The 19,189-nt window shown below is 38.9% G+C and overlaps 1 long non-coding RNA gene across 1 annotated transcript in view; it reads left to right on the top strand.

Moving 5' to 3' along the window:
- The window catches only part of LOC106876617 (uncharacterized), a 29,926-nt gene extending 12,350 nt beyond the window's left edge, over nt 1-17,576 (top strand). The window contains exons 2-3 of the long non-coding RNA XR_001410270.3: nt 3,421-3,483; nt 17,331-17,576. This is a non-coding gene — a long non-coding RNA (uncharacterized LOC106876617). The remainder of the gene's footprint in view (nt 1-3,420; nt 3,484-17,330) is intronic.
- Nucleotides 17,577-19,189: the final 1,613 nt, after the last annotated feature.

Below are 19,189 nucleotides of genomic sequence, written 5' to 3'. Positions count from 1 at the left end.
TTGTAGTTGAGCACCACTGCACCGATCTATGAATCTGTTCCATTATGGGGATGACAAAGAACCAAGATATATGGCACCACATTGTTGTACTCAAGAAGACCTGCCAACCACATCAGAATCGATATTCAAAAACCACCTTGGTAATGCTTATCCAAAAGGGGGCTCTTCCCCGTCTATCTTCTCCATTTTATTCCCTAATACCCCAAAAGCGCTGATGCTGGTGCCATGCAAAAGCACTGATGTTGGTATCATAAAAAGCATCAGTGCTGGTGCCACATATAGGGCACTGATGTTGGTGCCATATAAAAAAAGCACCTTGTACGCTCTGGAGCATTAGGAAGGGCATCCAGCTGTAGAAACAAAGCCAAAAACAGACAATTGATAGTGGTGCAACTCCCAGCCTTACCAGCTTCTGTCAAGCTGTCCAACCCATGCCTGCATAGAAAATGGATGTTTAATGATGGTAATGTCCCTGTATTGCATAAGGGTTGACCCTACAGTTTGAATCTCTCCAGAATATTCCGTTTTCCTCTTTTGTTAACATTGCACAAGTCTCTCCGGGTCATTGTTCTTATGGGCTGAGAAATGGTGAATCCCATCTGCTTAACAATTTACAAGATTTCTAATTCCAAAGAATTGTCAACAATGGATTCATTGTTTTAGTTGGTTGGTTGTTGAGGCAGAAAATTTTGTCTCTCTTTTTTTTTTTTTTGTTTTGTTTCTATTTTTATATTCATTATGGCTTCTGCATTATTTGTTTGTCTGACGTCATATGATTGTTCCAGGAAAAATAGATTGTGTGATGATTGTCTTAACAACATGCTGGACTGGTATCATCAACATATAATCATAAACTCTATAATCATCATCATCACCATAACCATTGTGGTAATTATATGGAAATATGTTCAAATCTTGCTCCAACAACTATGTGATATTCAACTAGTTAAAAACGAGACACTATTTTATTTGGCACCATATTCCATTTTGTCTGAATGCCGAACACATAGCACTCCTAACTCGATCGTTGAGTGCTTTAACTGGGGGGGGGGGGCAGACGACAAACTGTATACACGTTCATGGATCTGATGATAAACATTAGTCATCCCACCCTTCTGGTGGGAGGAAAATGTATTTAATATTAAAATACTAATTAGAAATAACATGTGGAGGCGCAATGGCCCAGTGGTTAGGGCAGCAGACTCGCGGTCATAGGATCGTGGTTTCGATTCCCAGACCGGGCGTTGTGAGTGTTTATTGAGCGAAAACACCTAAAGTTCCACGAGGCTCCGGCAGGGGATGGTGGCGAACCCTGCTGTACTCTTTCACCACAACTTTCTCTCACTCTTACTTCCTGTTTCTGTTGTGCCTGTAATTCAAAGGGTCAGCCTTGTCACACTCTGTGTCACGCTGAATATCCCCGAGAACTACGTTAGGGGTACACGTGTCTGTGGAGTGCTCAGCCACTTGCACGTTAATTTCACGAGTAGGCTGTTCCGTTGATCGGATCAACTGGAACCCTCGACGCCGTAAGCGACGGAGTGGCAACCAACAACAAGAAATAACATGTAATGAGATAGACAGACAGATAGAGTTGAGTGTGGAGTTAATGATAATATTTAACACAAACTGCATCTAAACATTGACTTGAAATAAATATCAACATTTTATGGCTGCTTTCCAAGCTGTATTGAAAAGTTGTTAGTTACTGCTCTCCAAGATTAATCAGAAGTTGGTAGGACATGTCTTGTTCCAATCTTCCATTTCAGGTATATTTTGTATGACTGGACACCTGTCCAGAGAGACTGGAGTACATTTTATCACGATGCCAACACCTGAGATGTGATGGTCGTGTTCTCTCAATTCTTTCGCGGAGAACAATCCCAGAGAAACTATAAACTCTCACCCCCACCCACCCCTGTTATGTTAGCATCTTCTTGTATTATCAATGATATCCTAACTAAACTACCCTCCCACCTTTACTGTCAATGAAATAACAAACGAGAGAAAAATTTAAAGCAAAATTTCTATTTTTAAAACAAAATCTAACTTGAATAAGAATCTGACTTGTTACACATCTGTCTCTGGTTATCTCAGTACTGTTATCTTTTAATTCCAGTTGATAACAGAATTAATTCAACAGCCAAATGTCTCACATTTTACATTCCCTTCTCTTCTTACAATGTTTCCAGATTTTTCTGTCTTAATCCTGATGCTTCCTTTCAATCACTTATCAGGGGCCCCTTATAGCCTTGTAAACAAGACTAAAGAGTGATTGATAAAGTTCATTGTCTGTCACTATAACAGTGTTGTAGCCATCACTCTTAACTCCCAATCACTCACTTATATAAGTCACTGTTATCATCACAGTGTTGTAGCCATCCCACTTAACTCCCAACCACTCACTGGTTTACAGTACAGTGCTGGATTGAATTCCTGCCATGACAAGTGGGGCAAATCCTGGGAAAAAAGGGTTTATCACCGAGAGAACCAGGTATAAGGACCAAACCCTTTGGTTCTTTGTGATTTTGAAAGATATCAACTCTTTTACTCAGTTATGCTGGCATTTGGGGTTTTGAAAGAAAATTATTGAAAGTTGTGTAGTTTGTGTTCTTTGGATTTATGGAAGTGAAAAGAGGAAAATATTGGTTGAAAGAAGTGTTTTAGAGGGATACAGTTGAAGTAATTGATAGAAACACAGAACATCTCAACAGAAATATGGTAACAAAAAGGTTAACAAATGATTAATTTAACCCTTTTGATACCAACCCGCCTGAAACCACCTCTGGCTCTGTAGTACTAATGTCTGAATTAAAATCTTCCACTAAACCTTAGTCACAATTTATGTTCCTGACACTAGCTGAATGGTAATTAAATTATTTTGCTAAATTCTTTGTTATATTTAAAATTAATTGGAAGAAACACAGAGCATCTCAACAGACACGTGTACCCTTAACGTAGTTCTCGGGGATATTCAGCGTGACACAATGTGACAAGCCTGACCCTTTGAATTACACGCACAACAGAAACAGGAAGTAAGAGTGAGAGAAAGAGTACAGCAGGGTTCACCACCATCCCCTGCCGGAGCCTCGTGGAGCTTTAGGTGTTTTCACTCAATAAACACTCACAATGCCCAGTCTGGGAATCAAAACCGCGATCCTATGACCACGAGTCCACTGCCCTAACCACTGGGTCATTGCGCCTCCACTGTGCTGTACACACCTCCTTCAAAGACCCAATCTCTACTTGAGTCTTTGAAGATGTGAGAATCACTTCATGAGTCTCCACAGTACCCCGTTATATGACTCTCAAGATCCTGAGAGTATATTTGACATAAGAGTCATTAATTAGTCAACTCTAATAAATTCATTTTTATTCGTTATATCTAACTTTCATTTTTTTTTTTCAATTTGTTTTCAGTCAATTTGTCTAATGAACAGAAGCTATGATTTCATTCATTGTTTGATCAACTTTTAAAGGAAGGTAAATGATTTTTTTGTTTAATTGCTTTACTTAATTATTATTGTTGTTGTTGTTTTTTTTGTCTTTTAAAAGTTTGGTCCATGAGGACTTAGCCTTTTGTTACCCCACAGTTTTTGGGAATTGACTCAAATTGACATTCCTCACTAATTCCACCATCTCCAAAGACTTTATGATGAAGAAATCAAAATCTTATTAACTCAAAAAGCAAACTTAGTTACTGTTGTTGCTTGGCTCCACCAAATCATTGAACAGACCAAGGAAAGCAGACATTCCAGTTGTGACAATCCCTTCTTCTTGTATATCAGGAACTTGTTTGTCAAATATATAGTTTAAGATAGTTTGATTTGATGTAGAATTGACTGTTATTTCCTGTAACTCAAGCAACCATATAAAAGCTCCCTTGTTGAACAAGATCAGCCAACTGATGGTTCTTCATGTTGTGGAGTGGAGGGTGATATTATTTGGCAGTGATTGAGCAGACAGACCAGATGATGCTTTTGCCTTCAGATAGGTTATTCGTGTAAGAAATGGTGCTGCTTGTGGTGAATTTCAGACAGAAAAGAACAAGGGATGTGTTTTGTTAATCCGTCTGTATTTGTCCCTTTCTGTTTGAACTTGGGTGCTTGTATTGTTGCAGGAGTGGCTGTGTGGTAAGTAGCTTGCTTACCAAACACATGGTTCCGGGTTCATTCCCACTGCGTGGCACCTTGGGCAAGTGTCTTCTACTATAGCCTCGGGCCGACCAAAGCCTTCTGAGTGGATTTGGTAGACGGAAACTGAAAGAAGCCCGTCGTATATATGTATATATATATATATATATATATATATATATATATATATATATATGTAATATGTTTGTGTGTCTGTGTTTGTCCCCCCCCCCCAACATCGCTTGACAACCGATGGTGGTGTGTTTATGTCCCCGTAACTTAGCAGTTCGGCAAAAGAAACCGATAGAATAAGTACTTGCATCCAAAGAATAAGTCCTGGGGTCGATTTTCTCGACTAAAGGCGCTGCTCCAGCATGGCCGCAGTCAAATGACTGAAACAAGTAAAAGAGTAAAAGAATATATATATATATATATATATATATATATATATATATATATATATATATATATATATATATATATATATATAATTATAGAATAACACACACCAAGTTCCTCAACGAAGACTTCTCAAACAACTAAAAGATAACAACATTAATAAAGATTTCTATCGTGTGTAATCCTTTCAAGATAAAGGTGAATCCAGTGATGGAAGAGTTTCCGAGTATGCGTGTTAATGACGTTTGAAGACTTGTCTAAAACGTGCGCGTGTCTGTGTCTGTGTGTGTCTGACGGGGCTGTAGAACGCCTTCAGTCATTAGTCTACTGAATAAAGCATGATCTGGAGATAAGCAACAACAATTAGTTTGTAGTGAAACCTCTCTCTCGGCCATTCAATCACAAATGATAACGAAGCTGCTAACATTTAGCTTTCGGCTACCTTGGCCCTTTCTGTCCTACATCCTGATTGGTTCTTATTTTTGCGCGGCAATTGTCCCCATGTTCTGCTTGCTAAGGGGGCATTACATCCAATCGTGGCTTTGGGATAAAAGTCACGTGATAGAGAGTTTTAATGGGCTTCCACTCACGAATAACAGTCAGAACTAACTAGCGAGAATATACTATACCAGGTAACAGGTTCGACGCTCAACACACATAGTGTGACACCACAGCTCTGCTACTTGGCCACAACTTCCTGCATATGAACATTCTATCTCCTTGTGTAACTTTAATACGAACTGGTTTTTCTCTATCTCAGTGTTTTGAGATTTTTTACAGTCTATGTTACAGACACTCTTTCTATGTTCTGTGTTACTCTCATCACACACACATTTGTACACTCACATATTGTACACACACTATTGTTTATACGACTGTCCGTCACTTCACATTGTTGTATACCTTCTCTTGTATCAAAAGGCCTGATTTATCTACTGTGTTAATTTTATATGTCGCATGCACGCACACACAGACAAACAGTTTCACTTTGTTAATAAATTTATTCTTGTTATATATCTAACGGTTGAGTTTGACCTAGGTTCTTTACTGGCACTTGGCTCGTATCTCTAACGACGAGCCTTCCAACTTATATATCTTGTTTTGTGTTCGACCGTGCGACATGGTAAAAAGGAGCCTTTAACGTCTACGTCGCCATCTCATTTGGTTCGTTCGGTCGAAGGATTACAAATTCTTGTTTTAGTGATCAGAAGCAGATGAAAAGACAAATTCAGTTGTGGAAGCGATTTGAAAGGAGAAAAGTAAAAAGGATGTGGTAACTACCGCAAGGTACCCGTTTTACCAAATAATGTTACAGAAACAATAGATCCTTTCAGGAATTTAACTCACTAGGTTTTTTTTGTTCAAATTTAATTGGTTTTATCTCTAAAACGACTTCGTTATTTTAACGCCAAGGGAGGTAATTCCCGATAACTGAAAATTATCTCCCTTGTCACTCTTTTGAAAATGACCTTTTTCAATTTGTTCTTTTCCCGTCGATTTCAGATTGTTTTATCAACCAAAGATTTGTATATATATATATATATGTGTGTGTGTGTGTCTAAAGAGAGAGAGAGAGAGATTTGTCATCGCTTCTTGTAACCTGACATAAATCTAAGACAGCATTTTTCACTTGATTAATCTCGTTAATACTCTTCAATAATTTACAAACTTGTGTTCAATGAAGTAGCTAAGCCCGACGACTTCCAAGTTTGTAGGCATCTATGTAGTTTAGAGGTGAATAACCGATGACATTCAGCATCCAAATATATTCCACAAGGAAAGACATTGTTTTGGTCAGAGGTAGTCTGGTTTGTCCTGGTGAAAGCCATTTGAGGTTAAATTAACAATCTTTATTGACAGCACTTGCAATTCAAGCCAAGATGAGCGGTCGAAGAATCTTCCATATGGTCTCAGCATGAAATAACAGTCAAATATCTCTACTATTTTAAAGAAGAACAAAATACATTGTGTTCAGTAGTCCTAGATACACTATGCAGGTGCAAAACTGGCTGTTATCAGAATATTGGGGTTAACTACATCTTTGAGTGTTTTGGGGGTTAATAAGATACCAGTCAGATACTGGTGTCGATTTTGCTCTTTTCTGTATTCTGCTTGAATCAGTTACATTGCAATATGAAGTTTTTAGTGAGGGTGTGTGTGTGTGTGGCAGGGGGGGTACTCAGAAATGGAGTTGGGTTGAGCAAGGGGCTAGCAAATCCCTTTTCTTATATAAATCGATATTTTACAGGAACAATACAAGGACAGCTTAATGTGTATTATATTCCAGAGAGGAACTAAAGTAAAAGGAAGAGATGCACAATAGCCAGAAAAGACTGGAAGGTCATAACTAGGTTGTCTTTGATCGTAGGTCTGTTCATTCAAGATCTCCTCAGGTTAAACCTCAAACACCATGGCCCACTTTTGTGCTCAGTCTTTTCTTGTCCACCACCTCACATAATGGATTATCTTCTCAACTTGCAAAATATGAAAAAACTAACTCATTCACAGATTCAAACACAATTTTTGCACAAGATGGTTTCACCAGTTACTCTAATGGTTTGCTTTTCATATCTCTTCATCAGTGTTATAAGCCAAAATTCTGTTTTATCCCATCTTTACTCTAACTCACAGTAAGTTTCACATCACTGGTCAGACTGAACAAGTTGCAATTTACAGATTAAAGTAATTTACACCTGTCTTTATACTCATTAATCGCCATTTACCTGTTTGATTACCTAAGACTGCTTCTTCTATGAAATGAATATCCTATTTTAAAATTATGTAAATTATAACATTTCATAAAAATTTCATGTTATAATTTATCTTCCAAACACCAGCTTAATGAAGGTTTTGAATTTTGTTACAAGGCTAGCAATTTCAGTGGATGGGGTAAGCCAATTAAATTGACCCCAATGTTCAACTGGTATTTATTTTATTGATCCCAAAAGAATGAAAAATAAAGTCGACCTCAACAGCATTTGAAATCAGAACCTAAAATCGGAAGAAATGCTGCTAAACATTTTTCCCCAATGCGGTTATATTTCTACCTGCTCACTGCCTTGAACACCATCTTAATAATGAATTATTTTACTAAATTCTTCACTATTTTCGAAATCAACTTCCACCTATCTTTTCTACCCACCATTCCTGGGAAAGTCATGGGTGGAGAGCCCTCAGGCACCTCCTCCATTGGGACCTATTACAAGCAATAGTCCTTACACATTCTGGCTGGATTCCCAAGTGTGACCAACAAAATCCATAGATATTATCCAACCAACTCGTTTTTGGTCTACCCCTTGATCTCCTGTCATTTGGTGCATCTTAAAGAATCTATCTTGCAATTCAAAATTAACTTAGTCTTTGAAAAGAAATATGGTATCAAAAGAGTTGATGTATTTTCTCCCTAAATCACCTGCTTTTACAATTCATAACCTTCCAAATTTTCATTCTGGACTTTGACTTAGTGTAATATGTGTTCATATACATGCCAGCCTCCAGTTCTGTAGTTCTGAGTTCCATAGATTACAGACTAAACTTTTCTTCTTCACGTCTTAATATTAACTTCATCAAAGCAATCAATTCTTCTCATCTTCAATCCCTGTTAAGTTTTATCATTCATCTTTGTTATTGTCAATATTTTCATTATTGTGATAATGAAATATTTAATTAGAAGCATTGTTTGTATGGAGTGTCAATTTACAGTGATAAACGAGCTTTAATGCTCCAACTTCATTAATTATTTGATTAACCTCTTGTCATTAATTATCTTACAATTCCATATAAAGGCGGGAGGGGATGAAAGCTTTTAGTGTAAACATCAAATAAATATGTAACAATGAAGAAATACATAATAAGAATGACATGTGACAGAGAGGGCAGGGGAGATGTGTCACAGTGGCATGTCACAGCAATGTGCCACAGCAATGTGTCACTGTGAACGGATGTTTCAACATGATGAGATATATCAGAGTAGATTCTGTCAAAGGCTCAGGTGGTTGTATTAAACCAGGAAATGGATGAAGTCTGTGCTCGATCAGGGTTGACCTGGGGTTAAATAGCCATATGGCTGTTCTTTGAGACACAACAAGAACAACAGATAAAGGTTGAAAGGCGGGGAAGAAGTCATTTTTTTTCAGAATCCTTTTAAAGAAGATGACATTCCAGCTATTTGAGCAAGAAAATGATTCAAAAAATTTTGGAAATAAAGGAGTTACTAAAACATCTTGGTCATTACTAAGCTGGTAACGGGGACCTAAATTAACATGGAATTTTAAAAGGAAATTTTAATTTAGATCATTTTATAAAGAAAGTTTGTATCATAGGTACGGGGGTGGTCTTAGGTAGGTGGGTATCAAAAGAAGAAAATATCTCCTTGTTTTAACATAAAAGTTTATTTTTTTCTTGGCAGTTTCTAGTAATAACCTAGTCTTCCATACACACAGACAGACACACACACATCCAACCATCCATCTATCTATCTGTCTTATTTTGATTGAGTCAACCTCTTGTTCCTCTGAGTTTCATCTACAGATACACAGGATCTTCAAGCAGGTTATGAATCAACTTGCCTGAAGATCCTGTACACCCACAGCTGAAACTCAGTGTTCCAAGAGACTGACTCATCCGAAATAAAAACATTAATCACCTCTACTACTCTTTTTTTTTTGTTTCCAACAGTTAACACTAAACGTGTGTGTGTGTGTGTGTGTGTGTGTATAGAGAGAGGTTATGCTTAAAATTAAAGTTTAGATAATCTTCGATATATATATATATATATATATATATATATATATATAATAATTTTTTTCCAGAGGATGTAGCAACCGTTACCAATATAGCATAAGAACTTACCTTAGGAGATCATTAATTAGATTCCTTAAGGGTCGTTCTCACAGTTTATATTTATATCATAAGATTTTTAAACTTTTAAATTTTCATATTCAAAAGAGACAGAGACTTCAAATTCGATATATCGAATTTGAAGTCTCTGTCTCTTTTGAATATGAAAATTTAAAAGTTTAAAAATCTTATATATATATATATATATATATATAAATAAGGATAAGATCGATATTTAAAATATTGATCTTATCAAGTGGCCAGCATGGGAATAAAAACCATCAAAGGTAATAATTATTTAAAATTATAATACAGGGTATCAAGAGATACCACCACGCTGAAAAAATAGCACTCAAATCCTGACTCCAAAACCACAATAAATGTCCGCAAGGCACGATTAGCGAAGACGAAGCCCAAATAAACCAGTAAAAATAATAAGATAATTTCAAATCCTGGATTTCTGGCTTTGCATAAATGCTCTGCCTTCATCAGTGAAATATACTCAAGTACATAAATACAAATATATGTATATAAACAGTATACTTACATATACGGATGTATACATACATATATATGCACCTATGCACACGACTAGCTTAAATAGCCCGCCTAAACAACTTCTCGTGCGATCCCGGACAGGATATCAGCGCAGTAAATACACTGACAAAACTAAATCGTGCCTTGCGGACATTTATTGTGGTTTTGGAGTCAGGATTTGACTGCTATTTTTTCAGCGTGGTGGTATCTCTTGATACCCTGTATTTATATATATATAGTTTTAGGGAAAAGAACCAAGTTTCATGAACTCATCAATGAAAATCCACTGTCACATATAGAAAAATTAATAATTAAAAGCGCAATAAATGAGTATAATATAATACAAAGTAAATATCATAAGATAAAGATAATACTTGGTTCTTTTCCCTAAAACCATATATTTTAATCTGTAAAGCTCAATTTAATTTTAATTTTTTTATAAATTGATTTTAATTGAGTTTTTACCTGTAATTTTGGATTTTGTCCCTAATAATATTATTATTATATATATCTATCTATCTATATATATATATATATATATATATATATATATATAATTTTATATTTTTGAAATGAGGAATTTATATTCTGTATACTGTTGATATTAGTCAGATTGGTGTCCTCATCTAGGCTGTTGCTTCTGCTATGTTTGAGCTGTTGTACTCTCCAGCTTTCTTCAGTTGTCTTGTGTTGAACTTGGTCTTTGTACAACAGTTGAAATGTAGTGGAAGCAACAATGACGATGAGGACACCAGCCAAATTAATATAAACACTATACATATATATAAACGTGTGTATGTGTGTGTTTGTGACAGAGAGAGGGATAAATGTATATAATGTATATAAGCTATGTATCTCTTCTATAGCAAGACACTTGTACTTGTCCCTCTATCATCCTTAGGCTTTTCAAAACATGGCATAAAGCCCCCCTCCTCCTCCTCTCAAATATTCTCCATTTTTTTTTCCTCTCTCTCGGTAACCTCACTAGTGCTGGTGCCACACAAAGGAAGCACTTACTGCAGTGTAAAGTGGTTGGCATTAGGAAAGGCATCTGTGTGTAGAGACCATGCCAAAGCTGACCCTGTGGCTTGGCATAGGCCCTACACCTTGCCAGATCCTGTCAGACTATGCAACCCATGCCAGCATGGAGAATGAACAGTAAATGATGATGGTGGGATATCTTTTATCGTTTCTTTCAGTCATTTGGACTGTGGCCATACTGGAGCACTGCCTTGAAAGGTTTTAATTGAACGAATCAGCCCCAGAACTTATTTTTTAAGCCTGCCTCTTATTTTATCAATTTCTTTTGCTGAATCACTAAGTTGCAGAGGCTTATGCACACACACACACACACACACACACACGCACGACAAGTTTCTTCTATTTTTTTTTTGTCTGCCAAATCCACTCAAGGATTTAGTCAGCCAAAGGCTACAGCAGAAGACCAAGGTCCCAGACAATGGCACTAAACTAGGAACCTTCTGGTTGAGAAGTAAACTTCTTACCACACAGCCATCCCTACACCTTTAGAAGGAGGGAGAGAGAGAGAGAGAGAGAGATGAATATCTAGACATATGCAGACCTAATATCCGTTTCATGAAAGCAGACAATTAAATGTGAAGAGAAATGAGTCTCGTTTCCTGTCTCCTCAACTGAATATTGAAATAATATCAAGTCCCATTACTGGTTGTCACTGTGGTTCTGTGACTAAAATATCAGGACAAGACATTTGTGAAAAAATAAATGGGTTACATTAACAACAATAGATTATATGCTCTTCGCCGTTGTTTTACCATCCATCCTTCCACCTGGACTATCGTCTGACCTGCTTAAAATAGCTGTCAATCTTTCATAGATCATATCCTACTCTCTTACAAGGAGAGGAAAGACAATATTAGATCATGTTATTCTATTCAGTTTTTTATTACCCACAGGGGGCTAAACACAGAGGGGACAAACAAAGACAGACAAAGGATTAAGTTGATTACATCGACGCCAGTGCGTAACTGGTACTTATTTAATCGACCCCCGAAAGGATGAAAGGCAAAGTCAACCCCGGCGGAATTTGAACTCGGATCGTAATGGCAGACAAAATACCGCTAAGCATTTCGCTTGGCGTGCTAACGTTTCTGCCAGCTCGTCGCCTTGATTCTATTCGTATTGTACTTAGGATCATGCCAGCTCTCTACCTTGGGTATGTGTGTGTGTGCGCATTTCATACAAATATTTCCAACTCCAAAGAAAGTGGGTGGAATGACAAGGAAAACTACTTGAGAAGCGCTGTTTTATCCTGTGGTCTCTGGTACAGAATCACTTGGAGAGTGTAGCAGGAGGGCAGTGAATGTTTTTGTTGAGAGTGACATTGTTAGGAGTTGAGCTGTGGATCAAAAAGCTCTTTGTTCAGCAGGAAGTTGAGACATCAACCACCTGGCCCAGCTCTCTCTCTCTCTCATACTTGTTGAGTAGTAACATCTGTCTGGTTGTTTATCTTACTTTCAATCAGTCTATATGTCTGTATCTCTCTCTCTCTTTCTCCACACATACACACTCACTTGTAATCCTGTAGGTTGATAAATAGACAAGTACAAAGCAAGGGAGAAAGACTAACACTGAAATCGGAAACGTTTGGAGCTATTCAAATATATAACAAACTCTTTTTCTCAATTTCAAATCTTATGGTGGAAAGTCTGAAAGTTTTCAGTTTCAGTAAGATGGTGGGGGACGAGTGTTGGGGTGTGACATTGACGGTGAGGATGATTGTCTAACACAGGTATCCTGAAATACCTGCGAATGTGGGTGTGTGGATGTGCACATACATACATGCACACACACACACACACACACACACATATATAAGCAAAAATTAGCTAAGAGGAATAACTCCAATTGGCCAGTGACATTGATGTACCTGTATTTTTCTATGATGTTTGTATACATGCCCTGGGCTCTTTGAGTTTCCTTTTAGCTCCATCATCATCATCATTTGGAGGCGCAATGGCCCAGTGGTTAGGGCAGCAGACTCGTGGTCATAGGATCATGGTTTCAATTCCCAGACTGGGCGTTGTGAGTGTTTATTGAGCGAAAACACCTAAAGCACCCAAGCTAGTGGCATGTAAAACCACCCATTACACTCTTGGAGTGGTTGGCTTTAGGAAGGGCATCCAGCCATAGAAGCCATGCCAAATCAGACTGGAATCTGGTGCAGCCCCTCACCTTACCAGCCCTGGTCAAACTACCCAACCCATGCCAATATGGACAACAGATGTTAAATTATGATGATGATGTGGTTGGTAAACAAACTTCTTACCACACAACCATGCCTCTGCATATATATTATAAAATCAACTCACCTCTACCGTGTCTCTTAACAATGTTAAAGGTGATAGTTTTAAAACTTTGATGAGAACAACAAGATTAGAAGTTCTAATGGAGAGTGAATAAGATTGGTATCTGACTTCTGCATCTGAAAGCAATCTTGTGAGATCAGTTGTGATTGTGATTGGTCAGTTTTTCAGACACAGGCCAGCTGTTTGCAGTGATTTACTATTTGCTCCCTCGTTAACCAACAATTAATTACTCGCACGTTAGCTGTCAGTAGTTGTCACTTCTTCCATGTTAAGTGGCAAGGGTAAGTGTGCAGAGATGTTCAAATGTGATGTAGATATAAAGGTGTTGCCACTGACACATACAGCTATACTCATGCAAACACACACACACACACACACACACACACGCGCACATTATGGAGTGCATGTGTGTGTGTGTGTGTGTGTATATACGTTTGTTTATATATATATATATATATATATAATGCGAGAGAGTTAGGGGTTGAGGATTCAACCCACTAAGGAATAGTATCTATCCAATATACTGCTGGGAGGGTACCCAATTATTGTTAAACTAGTGTTATACCAAGTGCAATAAATGGGAGCGGGTAAAACCTTCTTGTCACCAACACTCACCAGTTTCCAAGCAACATAATATTTTTACATAGCTATATGTTTTCATGGAAAATCAGAAACAATTTCCATTGCTGCTTTGAAGGTGATACTTGTTTATAACCATCACACACAGTCCAAGTTTATTGTATCTACCATATCATTTTTATTTCATTTAATATAATCTTCCATCTACAATAGGCCCAGGCATATATCTGTGGTTGAGTTCTTTTTCCAACCATGTGACCTTCATTTCAGTCCTATGGCATGGCACTTTGGGTAAGTGTCTTTTACTAAGGCCCCGGGCTGACCAAATTCTTTGTGTGGATTTGGGAGAGAAAAAATTAAAAACAAAAAAACACTTGTATGTGTGTGTGATGGTTATAAATGAACATCACCTTCAAAGCAGCAATGGAAATTGTTTCTGATTTTCCATGAAGACATATAGCTATGTAAAAATATTATGTTGCTTGGAAACTGGTGAGTGTTGGTGACTGGAAGGTCTTCTGGTTTTAGAAAAATCGACCTCAAAGGATTGTGTCTGACCCCTGCAAGTATAGGGAGGTAAACTGAAAACGATGCTGTTCCGGTTGGTTTGGTCTCTGGCCATTATCAAGTGTTGTATTCCTGCAATATTTCCAAAGTCCCAGACATCCAGGAATAAACCAGCTGATGACTGTAGATGTAATAAATATTGTAATGAGTTCTTTCATGTTTAATGATGTGATTAATTAGTCTTAATTAACAGAAATTCATCTCAGACATACCATAATTAGTTGAAGTTGTGTTTTGCATTAGTCCCATCGGCAATGTATTTACAACAACACTGTGACTAAATATAAAATAATTGAGTTACTAAATCTTCAACAGTCAATTTATTAATCTATTAGCCACTCCAAAAACTTAATTATTTTTCTAAATATGTAGATTTAACCCATATCATGTTATGGACCAACAATAGTGTCCTTATTCCATTTGTAATGACATACTTGTGTGAATCTGAATCCAGTTTGCTCTTTTGAGAATCTTGAAACCACCTAGAAACCAAAATTTAGAAACCACCAGAATCCACAGACAGATCTATAGACTATAATCAGCAAGACCACTCCATGTTTTAATATAAAGTCAAGAATCCATTCTACTATAGGCATGGGGCCTCAAATTTTTTGGGGAAGGGGATAGTTGATTACATCGACCCCAGTATTCAACTGGTACTTATTTTATCAACCCCGAAAGGATGAAAGGCAAAGTTGACCTCGGCAGTATTTGAACTCAGAACAAAGGGACAGATGTAAATGCCAGGAAGCATTTTGCCTGGTATGCTAATGATTCTGCCAGCTTGTCGCTTTAATATAAAGTCAAGAATGCCAAACAGGAACCAAGAAGTCATTGAACTTTCATGTTTTCAATTCTCATCGAGTCCACTGTTTACAGTTTTATGTTTATTCATTATTTAATTTATTCTTTTATTTGTTTGTCATTTTGACTGCGGCCATGCTGGAGCATTGCCTTTAGTTGAGCAAAACGAGCCCAGGACTTATTCTTTGTAAGCCTGGTACTTATTCTTTCGGTCTCTTCTGCTGAACCGCTAAGTTACAGGGACGTCAACACATCAGTTGTCAAGCAATGTTGTGGGGGGACTGACACACAAACCCATCTCGTGGTTGTGAATGCAACCACATAACCACTAGGCAACACACACATACGTGTGTAGTTTAATTAAAGAAACTAATTGGTTATTAGAAAATTGACTGTTTATTTCATCTTGGAATGTGGCATTACTTTGGGGGGGGGGGGTGAAAATTAATCAAATATTTTCTGATGGTGGGAAGAGCAGGATGTAGAAAAAGTTGGGAACTTCTGCTCGGTGTGGATGCTTGAACTGCTAGAAATAGCAAACAAATTTCCCTGAAATTCAATGCTACCTTTATAAAGAAAGACAGACCCATTGGATAATAATACGGAAGTGGGATAGCCATGGCTGAAATATTTTTTTACCATTGGTCAGCTCAGAACTGATCTGGGACTAAACACCATCATCAATTATGAAATGATTTTCATCTCTTATATTTCACAAGGTGTATTCCAGAACTTTCAGACTTTCAGGAGAGACATTTATTAATTTCAAAACTCTAATCTCCTTCAAAGTAGGATTCCCTGACTTCAATGCATTTGTTGTAGCACTCCAGCCACTTCGTGAAGGCCCCATGGAAGTCCTTCGAAGTGAAGGTGTCCAAGACCTTCGTCATAACTCCCATCTCCAAGACAACTGCCCCTGAGATTCTCCTTCAGCTTGGGGAACTACCAAAAGTCACAGGGACCAAGATCTGGAATGTAGGGAGGGTAAGGGACAGGTTTGATGCCCATCCCTGTCAAATGGTTGGTTTCAGGATCTTCATCACTAAGCACCTTTGGGAACAAAACTTTGCACTTGTTCAAATCTTCTTCGTGAATAATTCTGTATACAATTGTCATACCAACTTGCTCCTTGTCTTTATAAACACGTGACAGTCTTCATCCAGAAAATTGTGAATTTTCTCAACCAGCTCTGATGTGCCGCCATCCCTCTCCCTCCACACCTCTTATCATTTCTCACCTCCTCTCTACAATGCTTCAACCTCTTGTGCCAGCAAAAAACAGATGCATGGTTCATACAAATTAATCCATAAGCAGTCCGGAGCACTTTATAAGTTTTTGTAGCATTTTTGCCCAATTTAACCCACAATTTATTGCATAGTGATTTTCCAAATTGTCTTCACATCTGACTGCATCCAGCTGTGACAAGCAGTGTTTAGTAGGGGTGTGTTCAAGGTGCTTTTACAGCCATCTCCTTCAATCTAGAATAGCAAAAGTTGTTAGATCAGCTTATTAGATGTGTAGTAATGATATACTAAAATTACAATAATCTAGAACAATTATTATTGCCTCTCCCAAAAAAGTCTCAGAACTTCTGGAATGCACCTCATATTTTAAATGCTAATTTATACACACACACATCATCATCATCGTTTAACGTCCGCTTTCCATGCTAGCATGGGTTGGACGATTTGACTGAGGACTGGCGAACCAGAAGGCTGCACCAGGCTCCAATCTGATCTGGCAGAGTTTCTACAGCTGAATGCCCTTCCTAACGCCAACCACTCTGAGAGTGTAGTGGGTGCTTTTACATGCCACCGGCACGAAGGCCAGACAGGCGGTACTGGCAATGGCCACGCTCAAAATGGTGTTTTTTACGTGCCACCTGCATAGGAGCCAGTCCAGCGGCACTGGCAACGACCTTGCTCAAATGATTTTCTAACATGCCACCAACACAAGTGCTGGAAGGCGACGCTGGTAACGATTACAAAATGATGCCCCAGCACGACCACAGTTTAATTACTGGACAAAACCAGTCCAACAATGAGAAGTGTCCGATTTTATTGCTGTTTCGAGGTAAATTTATTTATCAGTGAAAGACTAAATGTTGTTTTTGTTTGTTTGCCAGCTGATGGAATATTCCTGTATGGAGCTTGCTTTAGAAGGGGAGCGTCTATGCCGAGCTGGTGACTGTCAGGCTGGTGTACAATACTTTGAGGCTGCAGTCAAAGCAGGAACTGACGACTTTGCCACATTGAGTGCCATTTATAGTCAGCTTGGCAATGCTTACTTCTTCCTGCAGGAATATGGCAAAGCCTTGGAATATCATCGACATGATCTCAACCTGGCCAGGTAAGAAATTTTTGATTTAATTCTTTAATTAGCTGATCTGATCATATGTAAATGCACGTGTGTGTGTATATGTGTTTGTGTATACATATATGTGTATACATATCATCATCATCATCATCGTTTAACGTCCGCTTTCCATGCTAGCATGGGTTGGACGATTTGACTGAGGACTGGTGAAACCGGATGGCTACACCAGGCTCCAATCTGATTTGGCAGAGTTTCTACAGCTGGATGCCCTTCCTAACACCAACCACTCCGAGAGTGTAGTGGGTGCTTTTACGTGCCACCGGCACGAAGGCCAGTCAGGCGGTACTGGCAACGGCCACGCTCAAAATGGTGTATTTTATGTGCCACCTGCACAAGAGCCAGTCCAGGAGCACTGGCAACGATCTTGCTCAAAAGTCCTTACACATGCCGCAGGCATATATCATCATCATCATCATCATCGTTTAACGTCCGCTTTCCATGCTAGCATGGGTTGGACGATTTGACTGAGGACTGGTGAAACCGGATGGCAACACCAGGCTCCAGTCTGATTTGGCAGAGTTTCTACAGCTGGATGCCCTTCCTAACGCCAACCACTCAGAGAGTGTAGTGGGTGCTTTTACGTGTCACCCGCATGAAAACGACCACGCTCGAAATGGTGTCTTTTATGTGCCACCCGCACAAGCCAGTCCAGGGGCACTGGCAACGATCTCGCTCGAAAATCCTACAGGAGCCAGTCAGGCGGTACTGGCAACGGCCACGCTCAAAATGGTGCATCTCATGTGCCACCCGCACAAGAACCAGTCCAGGGGCACTGGCAACGATCTTACTTGGCTTGCCGGGTCTTCTCACGCACAGCACATTTCCAAAGGTCTCGGTCCGTAGTCATCGCCTCGGTGAGGCCCAATGTACGAAGGTCTTGCCTCACCACCTCAGCCCAGGTCTTCCTGGGCCTACCTCTTCCACGGGTTCCCTCAACTGTTAGAGTGTGGGACTTTTTCACGCAGCTATCCTCCTCCATTCTCACCACATGTCCATACCAGCGCAATCGTCTCTCTTGCACGCCACAACTGATGCTTCTAATGTTCAGCTTTTCTCTCAAGATACTTACACTCTGACGGGTATTCACATTGACATTACACATCCAACGGAGCATACTGGCTTCATTCCTTGCGAGTTTACGTATGTCCTCAGCAGTTACAGCCCATGTTTCACTGCCATGTAGCATGGTTGTTCGTACGCATGCGTCATACAGTCTGCCTTTTACTCTGAGTGAGAGTCCCTTTGTCGCCAGCAGGGGTAAGAGCTCTCTAAACTTTGCCCAGGCTATTCTTATTCTAGCAGCTACACTTTCAGCGCACCCACCCCCACTACTAACTTGGTCACCCAGATAGCGGAAGCTATCGACTACCTCTAGTTTTTCACCCTGGAATGAGATAGAAGTTGTTTCCTGTTTGTTTGCAGTCTTTATTGCACCTGAACATCTGCCACAAACAAAAACTAACTTGCTAGTTAACCTGCCTTTGATGTTGCTGCACCTCTTATGTGTCCATAGCTTGCACCGGGTACATCTTATAGAGTTACTACCTACTCCTTTTCTACATACTGAGCAGGGCCATCTACCTGAAGGGGTTTGTGTTTTATCTACCT

The sequence above is a fragment of the Octopus bimaculoides genome, chromosome 27, assembly GCF_046866305.1.
Source record: "Octopus bimaculoides isolate indiv1 chromosome 27, ASM4686630v1, whole genome shotgun sequence".
NCBI lineage: Eukaryota > Metazoa > Mollusca > Cephalopoda > Octopoda > Octopodidae > Octopus > Octopus bimaculoides.
Note: the sequence above shows the minus strand (reverse complement) of the source record. Positions and strands in the feature narration are given on the sequence as shown.